Genomic DNA, 20941 nt, shown 5'->3' on the forward strand with positions numbered 1-20941 from the left:
TCTCCCCTGGAGGGCCACCGACCTGGCTAAGGTCACGAGGGAGGCGCTTGGGCACCACATGGAGGCGTGTTTCGAAGCATGTTTCCCTCAAGAAGGAGTAAGGCAAGGAGGGCCAGACCCTCAGGAGTTCGTCAGCAAGGCCATTCAGGAGCTACAGGAGTCAAGAGTCATGAAAGGCGGCCGCCGCCTACCAGCTGTGGCTCCCCATCCAGGCGAGGATGGTGGGCTACGCGTCTGCATTGACATACCTGGGCTCAATCGAGTCGCCTCTTTGGAGCGCCTCTGGCCCTCGCGAGTGGGGCGCTGTGAAGGTCCACCCCACAGCTACGTTCGCATGCCTTACGGCTTGCCGAACGCAGCTGCCACGTACCAGCGCCTCATGAGGGGCATCATGGAGGCTCAAGAGGCCAGGCATTCCGCAGCCCTGGCGGAGATGGATATGGTCCGCGAGGAGCCACCAGCGCCTCCGGAGCCTCCCGAGGCCCCTGGGCCTGGGGGCTCGTGAGGATCGGCTTCCACAACCCACCGAGTCTGCTACACCAACACTCCTTCGTCCTCAACATCATCAGGTGACATCTTTCAAGTTTCATTTCCAGCTGGGAGCGCCCCCCAGGGATGCATTATTCCCAGGCCGCATGGGTCCGTCCCTACGGCATGTATCCCTTTTATTTCATGTTGATAGCTTACCTTGTTGGGGGCGCCCCTCGGGCTGCATCAACCCCCAAGTTGCTCGGGCCAGACCCAGCGGCATGTATCCCTTTTGCGTTTATTTCTGGCTATGCATTCGACCCACCATGCTTGATTATTTGATGCCTGTCCACGGCACCTCTTCTTCTCCATGCCGAGCACTTGCACGTTAAAGGGGGGTTACCTGAGCATCGCGACTCAGGGCTCTTACTAGCTCTCCAGCCCTCACCCTCTAGCCTTGTCCACGGCATCACGACCTGGCATACCAGCGACGGCTGAGACCAGCTCGAGGGCCGGGACCCGAGGACGTAGAGTGCTGGCATCTAACCAAATTTGCAGGGACACATCACAAGATAAGGCCCAGTGCCAGGCGCAACCCGCCTAGAGGTAGTGCCCCGTGAGTCCTGCGCTGGCTCACGGGTGCCTAGATACACCTCGCCAGGCCCTACTGTGCCACCCACGTGTTAGGGCGGGGCTATACACGCCCCGGGGGCTCCTCCCGGAGGGGAGCCCCCTCCCACGTACCAGTGGAAGCACCATGCTCCGTGCTGGCTGACGACACTGCCGAGGAGCGGCTATGCCCGTACACATACGGAAGCGCTATGCTCCGCGCTGGTGATAAACAACTGAGGGTGGCCCCCGGGCCGCATCAACCTCAGGGAGCCCAGAGCTCAGTTTCTAGCCTCATCGTAACGCCTCCCCTCGGGAGTGCCGCGCGAGGGGGCTGGGCACGGGGGCTGCGCCTGGGTCACGCCCAGACCCACGCCACCCAGCCAGGCACCCCCGGGCCTGGTTCGTCGCGCGTCTCTCCCCGAGTGGAGCTAAGGTACGAAGGCCGTTTGAGCGTCAAGGGGACTCCTTAGCATCGCGACTCAGGAGCCTAACTGGTCACGTAGCCCCTCACTCCTTAGTTCTGAAAGGCTAACGGCGGTTGAGGTATGCGCGTGGCCGGGCTCTGCAGACGTAGAACGGTAGATCCACCCACATCACACCTCCCTACTTGCTGTTCGTGCGCCAAGGGGGACTCCTGAGCATCGCGACTCAGGAGCCTAACTTGTCACATAGCCCCACACTCCTTGGTCCTGTCCTGGTTTCCGGTCGGGGCTAACGGCGGCTGAGGTATGCGCGGGGCCGGGCTCTGCCGGCGTAGAACATAAGCAAGTAGGAAGGAAAAGCTTAAATTTCAAGGAATTCAAAAGCAAATATTACAGTCCACACTGTTATCTCAATGCCAAACGCAAGTTTAAACGCCTCCTGTCAGATTTCGGGTTCCGGCAGACCCTTGAGGTTCGAACACTAGGGTGCGCGCAGAGATTTCGCCTCCTACCTACCTGCACCCCTCCGCCTTGCTAGGATCTGAACTAAGGAAAGAACAACGCAAGAGACGCAGGGTTTATACTGGTTCGGGCCACCATTGTGGTGTAATACCCTACTCCAGTGCGTGGTGTGGTGGATTGCCTCTTGGGCTGATGATGATGAACAATACAAGGAAGAACAGCCTCGCGAGGGTCTGTTCTTGGCTGGGGCGATGAACTGCTGGGAGGAGTTCAGTCGCCTTTCTCTCTCTCTTTCTGATCAAAACCTCTCTCTTTCCTTCTAACCTCTCAGCCCCCTTTGCTCTGTGGGTGGCTGGTCCTATTTATAGAGGCCCTGGTCCTCTTCCCAAATATCGAACAGGAAGGGAGCCAACAATGGCAGGCTAATTTGAAGGGGGACAGCTAGTATTAACTATCCTGACAAAAGTAGTCTTCGCCTGCGCAAAGCTCTGGTGATGACGCCGTCTTGGGCTCCACGGTGACCTCCATCTCGTAGTCCTCCTGGTCTTGGTCTCGTTGCACCGAAATGGCAACCTTTGCCTGATGCCTCGGTACTCCACGGCTGCGCTTGCCCCCTTTGCACCAAAGAGGATGGGAGGACACTGCGCGGGCTAGCACCCGCCTGGCGCCCCCGATCGTCATGGCTTGCATCACGGGCACCTCGTGAGGTACCCCGCCTTGATCTCTCCGCCTCCTCGTGAGCCAGCCTGACGAGGCCGCGCCTGAGGAAGCTCCGTGTCGTCCGCCCCGCGAGGCTTGGCCCCTTGCGAGGGTCCTGGGTTTGTGTTGGTGAAGATGGGCCGCGCTGGGCCCCCCTTTGAGCCACGCTGCAGGCCGCAGGCAGGCAAGTCTGGGGACCCCCGTTCCCAGAACGCCGACAGTAGCACCCGGGCCCAAGGCGCGCCCGGACTTGGCCGTGCAGGGAGGCGGAAGGGCAAGAGCGAAGCGCCGCGGGCCCTAACAGCCTGCGGCCTTGGGCGTCGCGTGGCGGTTGATTGGACGTGGGCGCCTCCACTTCCCCATGGCGCCTCGGCAACTGCACGGATTGGACAAGTCCCTGCATGCAAAGTGGGTCATGATTACCTGTAATCGTGGAGGTCAGCGGTTGGCCTTCGTCGGCCATAAGTACGGGACAGCGCGCGCCCTTCCAGTCCATCCCTCCTTGCTTCTCCTTCTTCCCAATCCTTGCTCTGTCTTGCTGCGATGGCTCCGATCCACCGGTTCTCGACGGCAGAGATGGGAAAGGCTCCCCGAGGGGAACCAGACCCACTCCCGCCGAAGAAACGGCTCGCCCCCCGTGGCCCGGACGAGGGGGCCCTTCAGGTGGTGTCAAGGCCTTGGTGCGAGCGGGTGCCACCGGGGTTCCCGCTGCCATTATACGCCCACGTCGAGGGCCCCGAAGGAGCTGATGCTGACCGCCATGGGCGGTGCCGCCATCGGCGCCGACGGGTCATGAAGGTGTGGGTCGTCCCCCCTGGGGTCCACACCGAGGGCTCCTCCCAAGAGTTCGTGCTCCACGTCGCCATTCCTCTTCAGTCTTGGATCCGCCTTCCTCCCTTCTTCACCTCCATCATCCCGCAGGGGGAGCCCCTGGAGCTCTGGCTGCAGCACGCCGGCTGCAGCACCCTCGCGACCGAGGCAGAGGTCGCGGTTGTTGCCCCGGGCGAGGTCTTCATGACTCGGGGCTGGAGAGAGATCGCCCGGGTTTGCAGGGTAAGGGGCGTCTTCGCGGTCCACTTGGATTACGACGGTGCTTCGGTGATGCTCTTCAAGGTGTTCGATGCGGGCGGGCGCCGGCTGGAGTGCTGCCCTGGGGAAGGTGGCCAGGACCCTGCCGCGACAAGGACTGGGCCCTTCAACCGCTCCCTTGGCGGCTCCTCAGGCGGTGGAGGCGTCGGAGCTTCCAGCAATTCCGGCGAGCTCTTCGCGACTCCAGAGACGAGTGACGACAGCTACGAGCCCCTGAGCCGGCGCCGCTCCTGGAGCAGAGCGGGTGCGTCAGGCCGCCGCCGACTCTGATCTGGATGGGGTTGGCGTCGGTGCTTGGCGGCCCACTGTTGATGATGGCGTCTTTTGCAGGGTCACGCGTAGTTTGTGTCCCTTTAGGATCTGTTCCCTGCGAGGAATCAAAAATGCGTCCCGTGGGGGCTTGTAAGGTGCCTGTGATCCTGTTTTGTTAATATAATCCTTGTCGTAGAATTGCGCGAGTTGCTCATTCCGTCTTAGCTCAGTCCTCCCTTTCGAACCTCACGAGGGCTTGGTGCTCTGCGCCGACAGGTCCCAGTCCTGAGGCGGCTTCAGCCGTCGCTGGTATGCCAGGTCGCGATGCCGTGGTCAAGGCCAGGAGGTGAGCGACCCGGAGTCCGGTAAGAGCCCCTGAGTCGCAATGCTTAGGAGGTCCCCTTTGGCGCCCAGGCAGCCGTTGTTTGGTGAGAAAGGAGAGCGGCGTCGCTAACACGGGGTAGGATTAGGTGTGGGGATGGTGCCACGGCAGCTGGCGCTTCCGGGTGATGACTTATCTCGGGGATCAGGGGCCGCTCTCTAGTGTGTCGCCGGGTCCGTGCATCGGCAGGCGCGAGGTTGCTCGGCGAGGTCCTCGTGTGTCTCTCCCCTCTCGCCTTTGCTCCCCTTTCTGCTCTACGTCCTCGGGTCCCGGCCCGCGAGCGAGTCTCAGCCGTCGCTGGTATGCCAGGTCGCGATGCCGTGGTCAAGGCCAGAGGGTGAGGGCTGGAGAGCCAGTAGGAGCCCTGAGTCGCGATGCTCAGGCACCCCCCCTTTAACGTGCAAGCGGTTCGCGCGGACGAGAGCGAAGGAGAAACCGCAAGGGCCTCGCCTGACGCAGCTCCTTCAGGAGGTCCTGCAGGTCCATCATAGAAAAAACAAGGGGTTTCCATGACAATTGACAGTCAGCCGTTGGTTGCTTCTGAGGGGTAGTGAGGCACTGAAGGCTTGACGAGGTGACGCTATGCGGGGCTTCCGCGGCCAGAGCTTAGCCATCCAGGTTTGTTGGTGTTGCAGGGACGGACCCAAGAGCAAGCGTCGTGCCGTTTGGGAGCAGCTCCGTTAGTTGACGTCAGCTAAGCAGGCAACTAGGTAAAACACATTAGCCGCGAAGGAGTGGATTCGTTCAAATAGATGCTGGGAATGCGGACATCACTGGGTCAGACCCGAGCGACTTGGGGGGTCATGCAGCCCGAGGGGCGCCCCCAACAAGGTAAGCTATCAACATGAAATAAAAGGGATACATGCCGTAGGGACGGACCCATGCGGCCTGGGAATAATGCATCCCTGGGGGGCGCTCCCAGCTGGAAATGAAACTTGAAAGATGTCACCTGATGATGTTGAGGACGAAGGAGTGTTGGTGTAGCAGACTCGGTGGGTTGTGGAAGCCGATCCTCACGAGCCCCCAGGCCCAGGGGCCTCGGGAGGCTCCGGAGGCGCTGGTGGCTCCTCGCGGACCATATCCATCTCCGCCAGGGCTGCGGAATGCCTGGCCTCTTGAGCCTCCATGATGCCCCTCATGAGGCGCTGGTACGTGGCAGCTGCGTTCGGCAAGCCGTAAGGCATGCGAACGTAGCTGTGGGGTGGACCTTCACAGCGCCCCACTCGCGAGGGCCAGAGGCGCTCCAAAGAGGCGACTCGATTGAGCCCAGGTATGTCAATGCAGACGCGTAGCCCACCATCCTCGCCTGGATGGGGAGCCACAGCTGGTAGGCGGCGGCCGCCTTTCATGACTCTTGACTCCTGTAGCTCCTGAATGGCCTTGCTGACGAACTCCTGAGGGTCTGGCCCTCCTTGCCTTACTCCTTCTTGAGGGAAACATGCTTCGAAACACGCCTCCATGTGGTGCCCAAGCGCCTCCCTCGTGACCTTAGCCAGGTCGGTGGCCCTCCAGGGGAGATCCCTCGAGCCCTGCCTAAGGAGGGCGCCGGGTGCGCTTTCCTATGCGATGGAAGGAGGTTCCCCCTGGGCAGGCGCGGGCCCTGAGGGGCCTGCCTCCTAAGGGGCCGGGCCGGACGATGTCTTCTTCTTCTTGGGGGCGGTCTTGGGAAGCCTCCTGCTTCCGCGATCCGGGTCTTCCAGTGATGCGGCCTGAAAGGCTCGTTCCAGGGAACACACCGCGTCCTTCTCTTCACAGGGCACCGTGATGACTGCCACTTCCTGGCATCTTGAGGACGTTGTAGCCGTGGTGAGTCACGGCCATGAACTTGGCCAGCGCTAGGTACCCAAGGATGGCGTTGTACGGCAGGAGAATGTGAGCGACGTCGAAGGCGATGAGCTCGGTGCGGTAGTTGTCGCGTGCCCCGAAGGTGACAGGGAGGCGGACCTGCCCAATTGGGACCGTGGAGCCGTCGGTGACTCCGGAGAAAGGCTTGGTTGGCTGAAGCTAGTTGTAGGGCACTTGGAGATTGTTGAATGTTTCCACGGACAGGACGTGGAGCCCTGCCCTGCCATCGATGAGGGTCCTGGTGACCACCACGTTGCTGATGATTGGGGAACAAAGCATCGGGAGGACTCCGGCTGTGGCCGCACACTTGAGCTGATCTGCTGAGCTGAACGTGATGGCGCACGCCGACCACCTGAGAGGGCGCGTGGCTTCGAGCTTGGGAAGGACTGCATTCACTTCGCGGGCGAACTACTTGAAGATGTGTTGAGAGGCTGGGGCTTGAGCCCCGCCCAGGATGCAGGCGATCACGCGCGGTTCCTGGAAGCCCCCAGCCCCTTCGTCCTGATGGCGGTCCTCGTTTCTCTTTGGCTGGGTAGCAGCGGAGGGAGGCCTGCATTGCCTTGCGGGCGATCCTCGCGAGGCTGATCCCTCCAGTCTCCCTCGCAAGGCGGGTCTTACCAGCGATCCCCGCGAGGTCGATCGCGCCACCCTTGCCATGGGCAGCGGTCTTCCCAGCGTCCTGCGTTCCTTCCTCCTCCTTGACCGTAGCCCCGGTCACCATGGTCGGGGCAACGGCCGATCCTTCCTTCTCGCACGGCTCGGAGCTCTTGACATTCATTGGTGTTGTGGGTGTGGAGGTCGTGGTACACACAGTACCGACTGCCCTTGGAAGATTAGGGCTGATCTCTGCCCCGCTTGGTGTCTGGTTCTGCCGCGAGCATGGCAGCCCCCTTGCGCTTCACATCCTTGGCCTTGGGCTTCTTCTCTTCTGGGTCCGCGGTAGGCAGCTCGAGGAGGGAGAGACGCCCTTTCTCAGCCCTGGCGCACTTGGTCGCCAAGTTGAACAACTCCAAGGAAGTGCACAGGTCTTCATGCATCGCCAGCTCCTCCTTCATCTTGACATCGCGCACGCCGTCGGAGAAGGCTGAGATGATGGCCTCCTCGGTCACCTTGGGAATCTTGAGGCGTGCGTTGTTGAAGCGTTGGATGTACTTCTGCAGGGTCTCTTCGGGTTGTTGCTTGATGCGGCGCATGTCGCTCACGGCGGGTGGCTGGTCGCGAGTACCTTGGAAGTTGGCGATGAAGCGGTTGCGCATCTCATCCCAGGAGGAGATTGTGCCTGGAGCCAGGTTTAGGAGCCAGGTGTGGGCCCCGTCCTTGAGCGCCATGGGAAACCAGTTCGCCATGACCTTCTCGTCTCCATTGGAAGCTTCGATGCCCAGCTCATAGAGCTGGAGGAACTCCGCAGGGTCGGCCGTGCCATCGTAACGAGGAGGCAGGTCTGGCTTGAACTTGCCGGGCCACGCGACGCTGCGTATCTCGGTGGTGAAGGCACGGCATCCTGCTGTGGCCACGGGAGGCCTTGGGTGACGGAGAGCTTGGTCTTGCATGTCCCCACGCACTGCAGCTGGGAGCACCACGGGGTCTTGACGTGCGGGAGCAGGAGCATGGTCGCGACATGCTAGAGCAGGGAGCGCCCGGGCAGCTTCTTGCGGGCGAGGGACTTCTTGGCAGCTCTGCTCTTGCCGCGCTGGCACCTGACGGAGCGGGTTCCTCCCAGGGGCCACGCGCCTTGGAGCCATGGCGCCTTCTTGAGGAGGAGGCGGCTGGGGTGCCCCCGGAGCTTCGTCGCCCGCGCGGGGCGGGGTGCGGTGCAGCGGAACAGACGGCGTAGGAGGGCCCCCTGCGGCGCGGACGAGCTCGGCGATGCGGTCGAGCCATTCTTCGTAGACGTCGTCGACGGGACGGTAGCGCAGGAGCTCGTTCGCCACGATGAGCGCAGCTCGAGCCTCCATGGGTGCGCGGAGCGCGCGGGACGAAGAACCAGCTGGGGTGAGCGAGGGAGTAGCGGTGCGGCCGTCTTGCCGCACGGACGGATGCTGAGACGACGCTTGCTGCTCGTTCCCCGCCGGGCTGGTGGCGGCGTTGACGGCAGGTGACGGGGAACGGCGAGGACGCCCGCCGACAGGAGCCGTCTGGGCGACACGGGAAGCGAGAGCGGCCCGGCGCTCGGCGCGGGCCCGACGAGCGTCAGACATGGACGCGATGGTCGGAGGAGAATGGGGTGGTGGAAGACGAATTCCGGCGCACCCCTACCTGGCGCACCAAATGTCGGATTTCGGGTTCCGGCAGACCCTTGAGGTTCAAACACTGGGGTGCGCGCGGAGATTTCGCCTTCTACCTACCTGCACCCCTCCGCCTCGCTAAGATCTAAGCTATGGAAAGAACTGTACAAGAGACACAGGGTTTATACTGGTTCGGGCCACCGTTGTGGTGTAATACCCTACTCCAGTGTGTGGTGTGGTGGATTGCCTCTTGGGCTGATGATGATGAGCAATACAAGGAAGAACAGCCTCGTGAGGGTCTGTTCTTGGCTGGGGGGATGAACTGCTAGGAGGAGTTCAGTCGCCCTTCTCTCTCTGTGATGCTACTCGATCCAATCCTAGCTAGTTTCTCTCTTGGCTTCTAGATTCTCCCTTCTTGATTGCCCCTCTACCCTGGGGGTGGCTAGTCCTATTTATAGGCAAAGGCCCTGGGCCTCTTCCCAAATATTGAGCAGGAAGGGCGCCAACAATTGGCCATTTTGAAGGGGAACATCTGGTACACTTATCCTGACTAAAGTTGGTCCTTGCCTGCCAAAGGCTCTGGTGGTGACGCTGGCTTGAGCTCCACAATGACTTCCTCCCTGCCGTTGGACTGGTCTTGGTCTCGTTGCACCGAAACGGGTGCCTTTGCTTGATGCTCTCGCCTGCGCTTGCTCCCTTTGCACCAAAGAGGAAAGGAGGACACTGCGCGGGCTGGCGCCCGCCTGGCGCCCTTGGTCGTCATGGCTTGCGTCACGGGCACCTTGTGGGGTACCCCGCCTTGATCTCTCCGTCTCCTCGCGAGCCAGCCTGATGAGGCCGTGCCTGAGGAAACTCCGTGTCGTCCGCCCCGCGAGGCTTGGCCCCTCGCGAGGGTCTTGGGTCTGTGTTGATGAAGATGGGCCATGCTGGGCCCCCTTTTGAGCCACGCCGCAGGCCGCAGGAAGGCAAGTCTGGGGACCCCCGTTCCCAGAACGCCGACATCAGCCTCTCCATGTACAGTACTCTTCTGATGGAAGTCATTCCTTGACCACGTTGACCACGCCGCGCCGAAAGCACCAGGGCGGTGGATGATGGCAAGGCCTAGGAAGGGGACGACGCAGAGCCGGGGAAGACGCGGCAGTGGAAGCCCGTGCGGAGAGGAGTACGAGGGTTCACTGGTTTGGCTGCGGTGTGAGGCTACCGTTGCTGCAGAATAACACGGGGTGTGGGTGAGTAGAGGGATGGCCTGGCCAGTGGTGGTAGTAGTAGGGGGCGGTGAAGCCTCCGCGGCATCGCAGCCGGCCACGGGAGGCAGGTGCACGAGGCACGATTGGCGCTGGTTTGGGCAGCTGGAGCAAGAAGACCAGAGGTTGAAGAAGCGCTACGGCCGTTGGATGGACATCGTACGGTCAATGGAGCTAGAATCGTGCATATTGACTAAGTTGACAAAGCCCTCTGTACCCGTCAACTAAGTAGGCCCACAAGTCAGCCTCCCACTATAATGGGTCCCAGCTAGCAGGGGGAGTATTCATTTTTTGTGCGTAATAAGGAGATATAGTTGGTGGGTCCGAGCTGTCAGCGGCAGTAACGTTTTTTCGTGAAATATAGAGGCCTTTCGGTGGGTCCCAGATGTTAGGTGGAGGAATCATTATTTTGCGCATAATAAGGAGGCATTTCCTTGCGTGCGGCCGTGGACCCAACTGTCAGCCTCTCCACACACAGTCCACTTCAGATGCATGTTGGTTGTTGACCATGTTGACCAGGCCACGCCGAGAGCACCAGGGCGGTGGACGACGGCGAGGCCTAGGAAGGGAATGACACGAAGCCAGGGAAGACTCGGCAGTTGTTTCCCACGCGGAGGGGAGTACGACTGTACGAGGGTTTACTGGTTCGTCTGCCGTCGCTGGAGAATAACAGCAGGTGTGGGTGAGTAGAGGGATGGCTAGGCCAGCGATGGGAGAACGGTGGGGCGGTGAGGCCTGCGGGCAGCACAGCCGGCCGCGGGGAGGAGGGAGGAGGCAGTCCCGCCGGCGCTTGTTTGAGCAGCTGGAACAGGAAGAGCAGAGATTGAAGAAGCACGGCGGCCGTTGGATGGACATCCAACAGTCACTGCTTGTGCGTCAACCTTTTTTTAGGAAAGCCTCAAATCTGTCGAAAATAGCATACATCCCATCTGCCATTATTTCTAATAATTTACAGCCCATTTGCTAATTCTTAATGTTCTTTTTGGAGCCCATATTCTTTTTGTTAGCATTACAGCCCATATCGTGGCCACGGTTAAAAAATTATATGAAATTTTGCATATTTCGGTGCGGTCCGAATAGTTTTTAATCCTGAAATTTCGAGTCACGTTCAAACTGATTTCAAAAATAAATATATATCAATATAAAATCCAACAAATTGTCCACGCATAAAAATCAATGCAATTTAAAACCTCGAAATGAAAAAAAGAAATTTGAAACTAATTGTCGGTTTGATGTGTTTTAAAAATGTACAGCCCATTTCTCATTACTGATAGGCCATTTTAAAAATGAAGCTCTCCTCGTCTTGAAAGATTTGCAGCCCAATATGCCTGACAAAGAGACTTATTTGGCAAATCACAAAAAACTGGGCTGTGGTCGTGGACCCAGCTGCGGCCGTGGACCCAGCTGTCAGCCTCTCCACGTACAGTACTCTTCCGATGGAAGTCGGTCGTTGACCACATTGACCACACCGCGCCGAAAGCACCAAGGCAGTGGATGACAGTGAGGTATAGGAAGGGGATGACGCAGAGCCGGGGAAGACGTGGCAATGGATGCCCACGCGGAGAGGAGTACAAGGGTTCACTGGTTCGGCGACGGTGTGAGGTTGTCGTCGCCGCAGGGCCTGGCTAGCGGTGGGAGTAGTAGGGGGCGGTGAGGCCTCAACGGCAGCACAACCGGCCACTGGAGGCAGGAGAAGGCGGTCTCGCCGGCGCTGGTTTGGGCAGCTGGTGCAAGAAGAGCAATGATTAAAGAAGCAGCAGGACCGTTCGGTTCAAATCCAACGGATACTGCTACTAGAATCATTTGTTGACTAAGTTGACAAGCCCTACGTATGCGTCAACTTAGTAGGCCCACGGGTCAGCCTCCCAACTGGTGCACCCCAGATGTCAGTGGGAGGAATCATTTTTTTCGCGTAATAAGGAGGCAGTTGATTGCGTGCGGCCTGCCTAGTGGAGGGAGTAGGGTGGGCCGGGGAAGCCTGCGCGGCATCAAAGCGGGCCACAAGAGGATGGAGCAGGTAGTCCCGTCGGCGCTAGTTTAGGCGGCTGGACCACGAAGAACAGAGATTGAAGAAGCACGTCGGCCGTTGGATGGACATCCAACAGTCACTACTGCTAGAATCGTGTGTTGACTGACAAAGCTCTGCGTAAACAAGTCAGCCTCAAAATCTATGGCGTGTACAGCCCATTTTCTATTATTTTATAATTTTTGCTCATTTTCTAATTCATATGGAATTTATTGCAACCCGTTTTCCATTTTTAGAATTGCTGCCCATTTTCTTGTCAGTACCAGGGTTAAAACAATTAACTAAATATGTGGGAAATTTTGAAAATTCACAAATTTTTGCTGGGGAAAAAATATTCTTAATCCAAAAATTAGTAGCCATACTAAAACATATTTAAAAATAAATTAGTACTATGTCATGTTAAATCCAATGAAATACTCCCTCCGTCCCAAAATTCATGTCTTAGATTTGTCTAAATACGGATGTATCAAGTCACGTTTTGGTATTAGATACATCCGTATCTAGAATAATCTAAGACAAGAATTTTGGGATGGAGGGAGTATGAGATATCAGTGAAGAACAAAAACAAAAAAGAAACTAATATCCCATTTGCTATAATTTTTTTGGAATTTTCAAGCCCTTTTGATATTACTTTTAACAGACACTGACCATACTCTTTGGCCAGGCCGGAATGCATCCCTCCTCGTCTTGAAAGATTTGCAGCCCAGTAAGTCGGAGAAAATAAATAGGCCTAGCTTGGGTATTCTTCAAGAAAAAATATTGGGCTACCTATTTTCCCAAAGAAAAAACTGCTGGGCTGGTCATGTTGTTAGACGGGCCACAGAGACCGCACAACCCAGTTTATAGCATTCTCCTCTAAATTACTACTAAAAAAGGTTGTGCAATCCTGTCGTTAATTAACTATATGTTGAAAATGATGTGGGTCCCAGATATCAGCAGGGTAGATTAGAGTAAAAACGAGGGGTTCATCTGAGTAGTAAAAGAGGCGCTTGCTTGTGTTCGGGAGTGGACCTGGTGGGTCCGTACTGTCATACTCACAACCACAGTCCTCTACTGATTCACTATGTTGACAGGGACCGTTTCGAAAAAAACTATGTTGACAGGGCCGGACGGCGGCGCCACGGCGAGCGCACCAAGGTGGAGGATAAAGTGTTGTCGCCAATGTGCTGGGCTGCGTTGGACATTCTTATTGAAAAATAAAAATGGACCGGATCTATTTATGACGTTGACTATGATTTGCATGGGACCGCTTGTTGTAGGAAGAAAATGCTGGGAGAAAGAAGACTGGTCGCTATCTTTGCCGAAGAATAATATCGACTGAATGTAACGACACTATCATAGGAAAGAATATCCTCCTGTTAAATGGTGAATTTAAAGAACTGGTTTTTAGCTTTATTTATTTACTTACTTCTTTATGTTTAGGGGACCATGAGCATGTACCTGGGCCGGATTCATGTGAGAGCCTCCCTTCCAGTTAATTATGGGCTTCTCTATTGGGCCATCATCAGCGGGCTGCATGTTATCAACAAGTGGAAAATGTGTTCCGTACGCAAAATAGTATGCGCTATGTACGGTACGGGCACTAAAGGATCGAACCATGCAACGACTTCCAAAACATTGTGTTTGTCATTCTAGCAACACATTTATTCAACCAACAGACAAAATATACTACTGATTATACATTGAAAATAGCAGCAGCAACAACTAGGGCTGGGGGTGCAACAGAAGCAGTAAGCAGGCCAGAAGAGTGAAGACGCAACTCTCTCTTCCAAACCAAACATCAGCCATCATTACAAAAGGGCTACCAAAAAAGAACAAGTGTATGCATTAAACTAAATAAAGATCCTACTACACCAAGTGTACGCATCTAACTAACTGGCTCAGTTAGACGTTACTATTTATTAAGCTGTGGAGATTGGCTGACAGCTTGAACCAGATGGGTGCCCAACGGGGGAAACTAAAGCCAGTAGGTCGAAGTCTGATACTTGCGACCCTCTCTCATACTTTGGGCTGCAGAGCGTGGCGGCACATATCAGGGTATGGTGCATGCAGAGATGCATGGTACGCTGTGTACACACAGTTTTGCCTAATGAATGAAACCGTGTTGCCATCATGATCCTTGCCGTCGGTTATCTCCTGGTTAATTGGATAATTCAGTCCGACAAACAGAGAGCGTGTACCAAGGCTACTTACCAACCTCCAGTCAAAAATTCCTGAAGGCCCAGAGAAGCTGGGATCCTGCTCGAAGACCTTGCAGTGACTATGATTATATTCCATGAAACAACACGTCCGGTACGTGCGAATGATCATCAATCATTCGCCGTCGTCTGATCGAGCAAGGAACCACCTGCAACTGCCATGCCGCTTTTCTTTGAAAGGTTCTGGGATTAGGAAGGGTAGGGACACCAGGCGGCCTACAACATCATATCAAGTTAGAGTCAAATAACCCTCAAAAAAAGTTGGAGTCAAATAAAAAAGGGCTCTTGATGTAGTCAATGTTAAGAACAACATGTTATGAGCATGAATATTTTTTCGGTAAATGTTGACAATAATATAAGCAAGCCATCATGATATCATAGGAAAGTAGCATAGTGCTGTAACAGCCGTTTGTAGAGATGACTGGAGTAGGCCAGCAATACGTCTAGCCATAGAAGGAGTCGACAGTGTAGATGAAGCCCTTGTGTTCAATGGCATCAGAGAACCATGGAGGATGTATGATCATGCGATGGACATGCAGATTTATCCACTTACCGCAGTGACCTGTCAGATAGGCGAGACCGCAGTTGAAGGACGCAATTAGCCTGAAGTCTTTATAGTTCGCAGATCTTGTGGCCACTTTGCAGATTACAACCTTGAGCAAATCAAACTTGGTATCATGTTGGCTACTGTAAGATTCCGAGTATTCTGGGCCGCGGTGCCAAAGCAGTGCAGTGTTAATCAAAGGAAGGGGGATCAATCGCCAGGTGTAGACCTCCACGAGAATCCAGCTATCGTGACCGTCGACGAGCACCATCCAAGATGTGTTCATGCCGACCCAGTACATATCGTTAATGTAGTTGAGGGTGACGGGGATCGGATCGCAGTCAGGGGGGTTGATGCTTGCCACCCTACGATGGTTATGCTACGTGACACGCCATTTCTAAAGATTAGGCAGCATCAGCAAGCAAGGAGCTGGCTTAAAAAGCTCCGTCCTAAGGGCTTTGAGTAAACGATATAGCCCCGACAAGCACGCGGTGAGCAGCATGGTACTGAGATTGTCCACACACGAAAAAATGAGCTTGATTACCTCTGTGGGGAGCGAATTCCGGCCACTCTTTCGGCGGATGCTGCTCGGTTTTGCCATTGTTAGTGCTTGGGTTTCGGACGAGGGGGGAGGCACCTTAGCGGGGATGGAAGATTGGACGAGGGGGGAGGCACCTTAGCGGGGATGGAAGAGCGGACAAAGATGGAGAAGCGAATATGTGCTGCGGGAAGTGGATAGGTGATGATGACTACAGCACGCCGCTTGACTTAGGAGACACATACCAGTAGCGTAGGATCATATCGAAGTCAGACAACTTGCTAGAGTGATCACAGTACTTGTCCAATCATTGTTATATCAAAAGTAAACTGTTTGGAGTGAAACATAAGATATTTTTAGTGATATGTATATCAAAAGTAAACTGTTTTCTTTCAAATTTGCGAATATGTATTATTCTACTTTGGATCAGTTGCAACGGACGGGCTCATTGTTATAAAGGTTTATCTCTTGCATCCTCCGTAATCAACACCTAGTGTACTGGTCCAGGCCGGACGCTCGCAGTGCGATGACCTGAGTTCGAATTATGTCCTAAACTTTAGCTTTTTATATATTTTGTAATATATACTATACTTATTTCGCTACTGTACTGGCAGTGGAACCCACAGAGTACTTAGAATACAGGATTAAGGATGGATTTGTTTCTTTTTAACTTTCTGTACGAATCTGTACCCAGCCTGCAAGTCATGTACACTGTACTGACAGTGGAACCTACAGAGTACTTAGAATACAAGATTAAGGATGCAATTAACTTTTTATAGAGGGAGAATCATACACGCAATTAACTCAAATGGATTGGACGTGACTCTATTATTCTCCAACGGCAACCGGAAAATTTCCTCCCGCGGGCCGAAGTAGGTTTCTCGGTTTGCATGCGGGTTTAACGGAGGGGTTTGATGGAGGCGAGGAGGCGTGTTCAGCCGGGCGCGCAGTGGACGGCCCAGTACTATTCTATTTGACAACTACAACTAGTATATTATAAAAAACAAAGAAGAGTAGTAGAGATAGAGATAAGAATAGAGACTAGGGAGGAGCACCATCTACTGCTTCGTGGTCTACTCCTGCGCTCCATTCGGCGGCCGCAACGTCCCCTACAGCCACTCCCTCCTGCGCTCCATTCGGCGGGTGCTATTGAAATTTGGGGAGCGCACTCTCGCGACTACTATCAGTGATGACTTCATCGATGACAACTTCTTCCCCGACCTCGGCAACCTCTTCCTCAACGACATGGGCGACAACCTCAACGCCAATGGTGCTGCTCCCGTTGCACCGTATGTGTTTCTATCCTTCCTGTTTGAAATCGTGGTAGAATTCATGTTTCTAGTCTGTGTCCTAGATTCGATCTGTTCATCTACTATGCTAGTCCGCATGATTAGTTTAATCTCTGTTATAGCCGTCATGATTTATTTTATGCTTATTCGGACTAAATATCGTAGTAACTTGCTCATATATTCAACTGGCGGAACGTCCCCTACAGCCACTCCCGTTTCATGGATGGCCTGGTCGATGCCTCCAAGGAGCCCTTCGTCTACTGCTATGAGTGCTCGGTGCCGTTTTGGGGCTCACTAGCGGACATCGTGCATCACCTAACGCAGGCATGTGACGAAGAACATCAAGTACGAGACGTGGTACCCGTTCACCGTGCCAGATGTCGCTGGAGGATCACCACCGTCTGCTAGTCTTGGAGGAGGACGGTAGCGTCTTCCTCTTGATCGTGGGCACCGTCGAGGCCCGCGCAGGCCGCCGCCCCATCTCTGTAGTGTGCATCAGGGGCGACGCTGCTGACGCTGACATTGACACGAGGCCGATGTACGGGTGCGTGCTCACTATTACTACCCCTCAGAGGTACGTGGGCGGCAACATTGGCTACGTCAAGGTGACTTGGACTCTGCCGAGCTGGGACCTTCCCGCCGATGTGGACATGGAAGACGCATGGTATTATTTGACCCCCAGCAATGTGCACGGGGACTCCAAGGCGGTTCACCTGGACATCTGCATTATCAAGTTAAATGTTGATCATTAGTCTTCGCTTAATGTAATCCGCTGTCTAAGCATGTGGAGACTTCCATGCATGATCTTGCTCTATTGGAGTATCGCGCATGAATAAAAGTGAATACATTTATGGTTTAGTCTAGAATCTTCCATGTATGAATTTTTACTTCAGTACTGGTGAAAGACTTATGATGAACCATTTCTTACATATCCTCTGCCCCCTTCCAAGTCATCCTGATTTAATCCCTCCGTCTAGGAGTATAAGGGCATGGTTAATACTTAAATAGTATAGCCAACTGTTGACTATAAGAAAGTGCCATGTCATCTGTAGCCAACATGTATAACAATGGATACTCAAAAACTAATTCGTGATGATCATTTCTTGCAAAGCACAATAAGAGTTATTTCTTCAAAAGTTTTGGATGCAGGTTGAACAGTTGAACGCTTTTGTTTGCAAAAGATACTTTTTTTATCTATTTCACCCGGATGTTTGTGAGCTCTAGAGATGAAATAATATCTGAAGAAACCTATCGATACTCGTTACACATGATATGACCCCCACATCCTTTGTCAAAATAAACAACTCCCCGATCAATGCACTTCACTCTTCCGTGCAATGCACGGGCACCTTACTATAGATTAGTACGATCAAAAATTGAACTAACATTATATATAGTACAATAAATTATGATGCATGTCACCTAAACTTATATCATTGAAAACTATGTTCAAATACGAATCCAACGATATTGTTTTTGTTGACATGCACTAATATTTTGTCAATTAAATCTTCAGTCAAATTCAATGGGGGGTAAACCACGACCGATGTAGTAAACCACGACCGAGTACTAGTGTAGAGGGCGGCGCTGCACGGAAGTCTCACCCCGCTCGTGGTGTGGCAGTAAAGCCTTCATATCACAAAACCCAACCACTCCGAGTAATAAGTGGCCTGGTAAAATAAACGGACAAGCAACCATCACATCCCTCTGTCTTTTTTGCATTTCATCTCTCTGCATTTACTTTCTCCGGTTCATCTCGCACACTCGATCCCTAGCTACTACTCCTAGTATCCCTAGCTAATACTGCTAGGGCCAGTTCTTTTGGCGGCTTCCCCAGCTTTTCCCATAAGACTAGTCACAGTGGAGAGTAACATTAAGGCGCCTCACTCATTTATTTGGGCTTCTAAACTACTACTTGTAGTACCTCCGTTCCGGTTTATTTCTGACCATTTGTAATTTGTGCTAAATCTTGACCAACGATAACATTTCATTAGTTAAATTTATGATAAAAATTTGACACAGATTACAATGGGGACCAATAAAATAGGACGGAGGTAGTAGTTATGGGATTACTAATCTAGAAGCCTAAAAGAACTGGCCCCTGGTACTCCTACTAGTAGTAGTACTCAAGTTGGAATTCCAATTGCACGGCACAACTTGTTAGGAAAAAAAATTCGATGTAGGGTGTATGAAGCGGTTTGGGAATTTGCATGCCTTTCCGACCAGTGAGATACTCCATACAAAGTATGACAGAGAAATAACCACAGGGAAGGAAGCTAAAAGTAAACAATCAAACGAACATTCTTGCATTTGTTTTGCATTGAATCGTTTCACAAGCTTGACTAGTGTTGTTTTTCTACTTTTACAAAAACCACATCGTAATGTTAAAACGTGCATTTGCACGTACATAAGTAATAGTAGCACTCCCTCCATCTAGGTGTATAAGTCTTCCCTCCTTCTTGGTCACGGTGCACAACCAAAGATGACTTATTGACCTGGACGGAGGGAGTAGCACAGTCTGCAAGCATATATAGGGAGAGACGTGTAGTGCGATAGTATATAGTAAAGTTTGTGCTATATGCACGTACTTACAAAATGCGTACGAATACACAAGGTTTCCAAACTTTCCCTTTTACATTCTTAATTAAGGACGCTAATAATTCCTGAACGTTCAGGATTTATCATTTGCGTCCCAAAACTAATGAGATCGCCTTATGAAACAAAAAATATACTCGTTCTAAAATTATACTCCTACTAAAAGCCACGAGTGCCCTGGTGTGCGGCCGTTTCCCAGCGCGCCGACACAACGCCTCTTCCTCAGCCTCGCAACTCGTGAGGTGCTGATTGGCGGCTTGCCGGCGGGCGAGCGTGATCTCACCGGTGTGGTGATCCGGCGCCAACAGGTACTCCTCCTCAGTGGAAGCGTGCACCCGATCCACGTACCGCCAAGCATAGATGAGGCGCTTGGGCCCGACTACACTCAGGGCTTCGGCACAGGCGTCCTCCGCCAGCCTCACAGCCCTCGCACGAGCCTTCTGCCAAAGAGCCAATTGACTGACTCTCTCGGACACGACATAGGCCTGCCAGGCAGCTTGTTTCGCGGTGCGCTTCTCTTCCTCGGCCTTCTTCCCCACTTCTATTTTGGCGTGCTCTGTTGGAGGGAAAGCTCCCACAAGGCGACATCCATTTCTTTCCAAAGCCCCTCAAGGCTGGGGGGCTCGGCGGGCGGCGCGGCATTCTCCTCGTTGCGGGGAGCCGACGCGTCCTCCGACGCACGTGCTGGCGAGATTGCGAACGCCGACGCGTCCACCTCGACGCGTCGCGGCGAGGATCAGAACGCCGACGCGTCCTCCTCGACTAGTGGCGGCGAGGAACGGAACGGCGATGTGTGACTGTCCATGCGGTGCAGCGAGGGGCGCCTAGGGCTTGGGAGGGGTGATGCCATGGTGGTCGACGTGAGAGGGAGGGGGAGGCGATAGCAATGAACGTGAACGTGAGGGGGGGGAGATAGCGATGTCGTGGGAGGCACAGTATTTATAGCGAGCAATGTCACACCTACATAAGATATGGACTGAGCTGCACTGACTTAACTGCAGGTCCAGTTGCGTCACTGACATGTGGGCCAGACCCCTATTGGGCCCATATGTCAGTGACCCAATGCACCTGCAGTTAAGTAACTGAAGCAGCGTCCCGGAAGATATGTTGCGTGTAACAACTACGTGGGCATATTTGTTGGAGTAAATTATGGGGAGGGAAGGGGTGGAAATATTGCTGGTCACAACAGATTGGACAAGCGCGGGGGGAGGAGAGTCATGCATGCAGATTTTTTCCACACAGGGTGGAGTGGTGGGACCGTCGGAGGGAGAAGGAGAGTTTGGCATGCATATTGTTTCCACACATGGAGTGGAAAAGATTTGGAGACGAACGGGCTTCCTGCAGGTATGGGGAACGGTGCATAATAAGTCTCATCTTGCATGTCGGGCTAGGTATAGTCTCAAGTCATTAAAAACATACACGCCCCACACATGTTCATATTTCAAGGTGCACTAAATTATTGCATGCAATGATTAAGGCTGGCCATAATGGTGGTATCTTAGCTGGTATCATGCACACAGGAATAGCAAACATGCTGATGTGGCAAAGAATTAAAGAAGAGAGGGGGGTTAGAGTAACTAGTGTTCATGCATGCATTGGTAAACACATTTTTTTGTGAAGAACTACAAAAATTATTCTACCGCCTCTATCTTGCTAAGAGTAGGTGAAATTTTTTAATCGAGCCCTTTAAACTAGAAGGGAGGTAGTAGTACTCCAATAGCTAACCTTGGCCCTGTTTGGATCCATGTGTTAGAGTTAGTTTGGGTTAGTTTGAATTCAACTAACCCAAAAAAATCTAACCCATCCAAGAGGTGCTTATTTGGGTTAGTTCTTCTCGGGACACTAAAAACACATTTTTTCTCTCGCTCTCCCCACAGCAGATCCCTCCCCACTTCCTCGAAGCTTCTCATCCTCTCCCTCCCTCCCTCCCTCTCGCACCGCCCATGAAGGCACCTCGCCGTATCCGCGCTCCATCTAACCCTGTCATCCAAACACCTCTTTCGCTAGAGTTACTTTAGGGTTAGTTTAGGATTAGAATCTTTAACTCATAT

The sequence above is a fragment of the Triticum urartu genome, chromosome 3, assembly GCF_003073215.2.
Source record: "Triticum urartu cultivar G1812 chromosome 3, Tu2.1, whole genome shotgun sequence".
Lineage (NCBI taxonomy): Eukaryota > Viridiplantae > Streptophyta > Magnoliopsida > Poales > Poaceae > Triticum > Triticum urartu.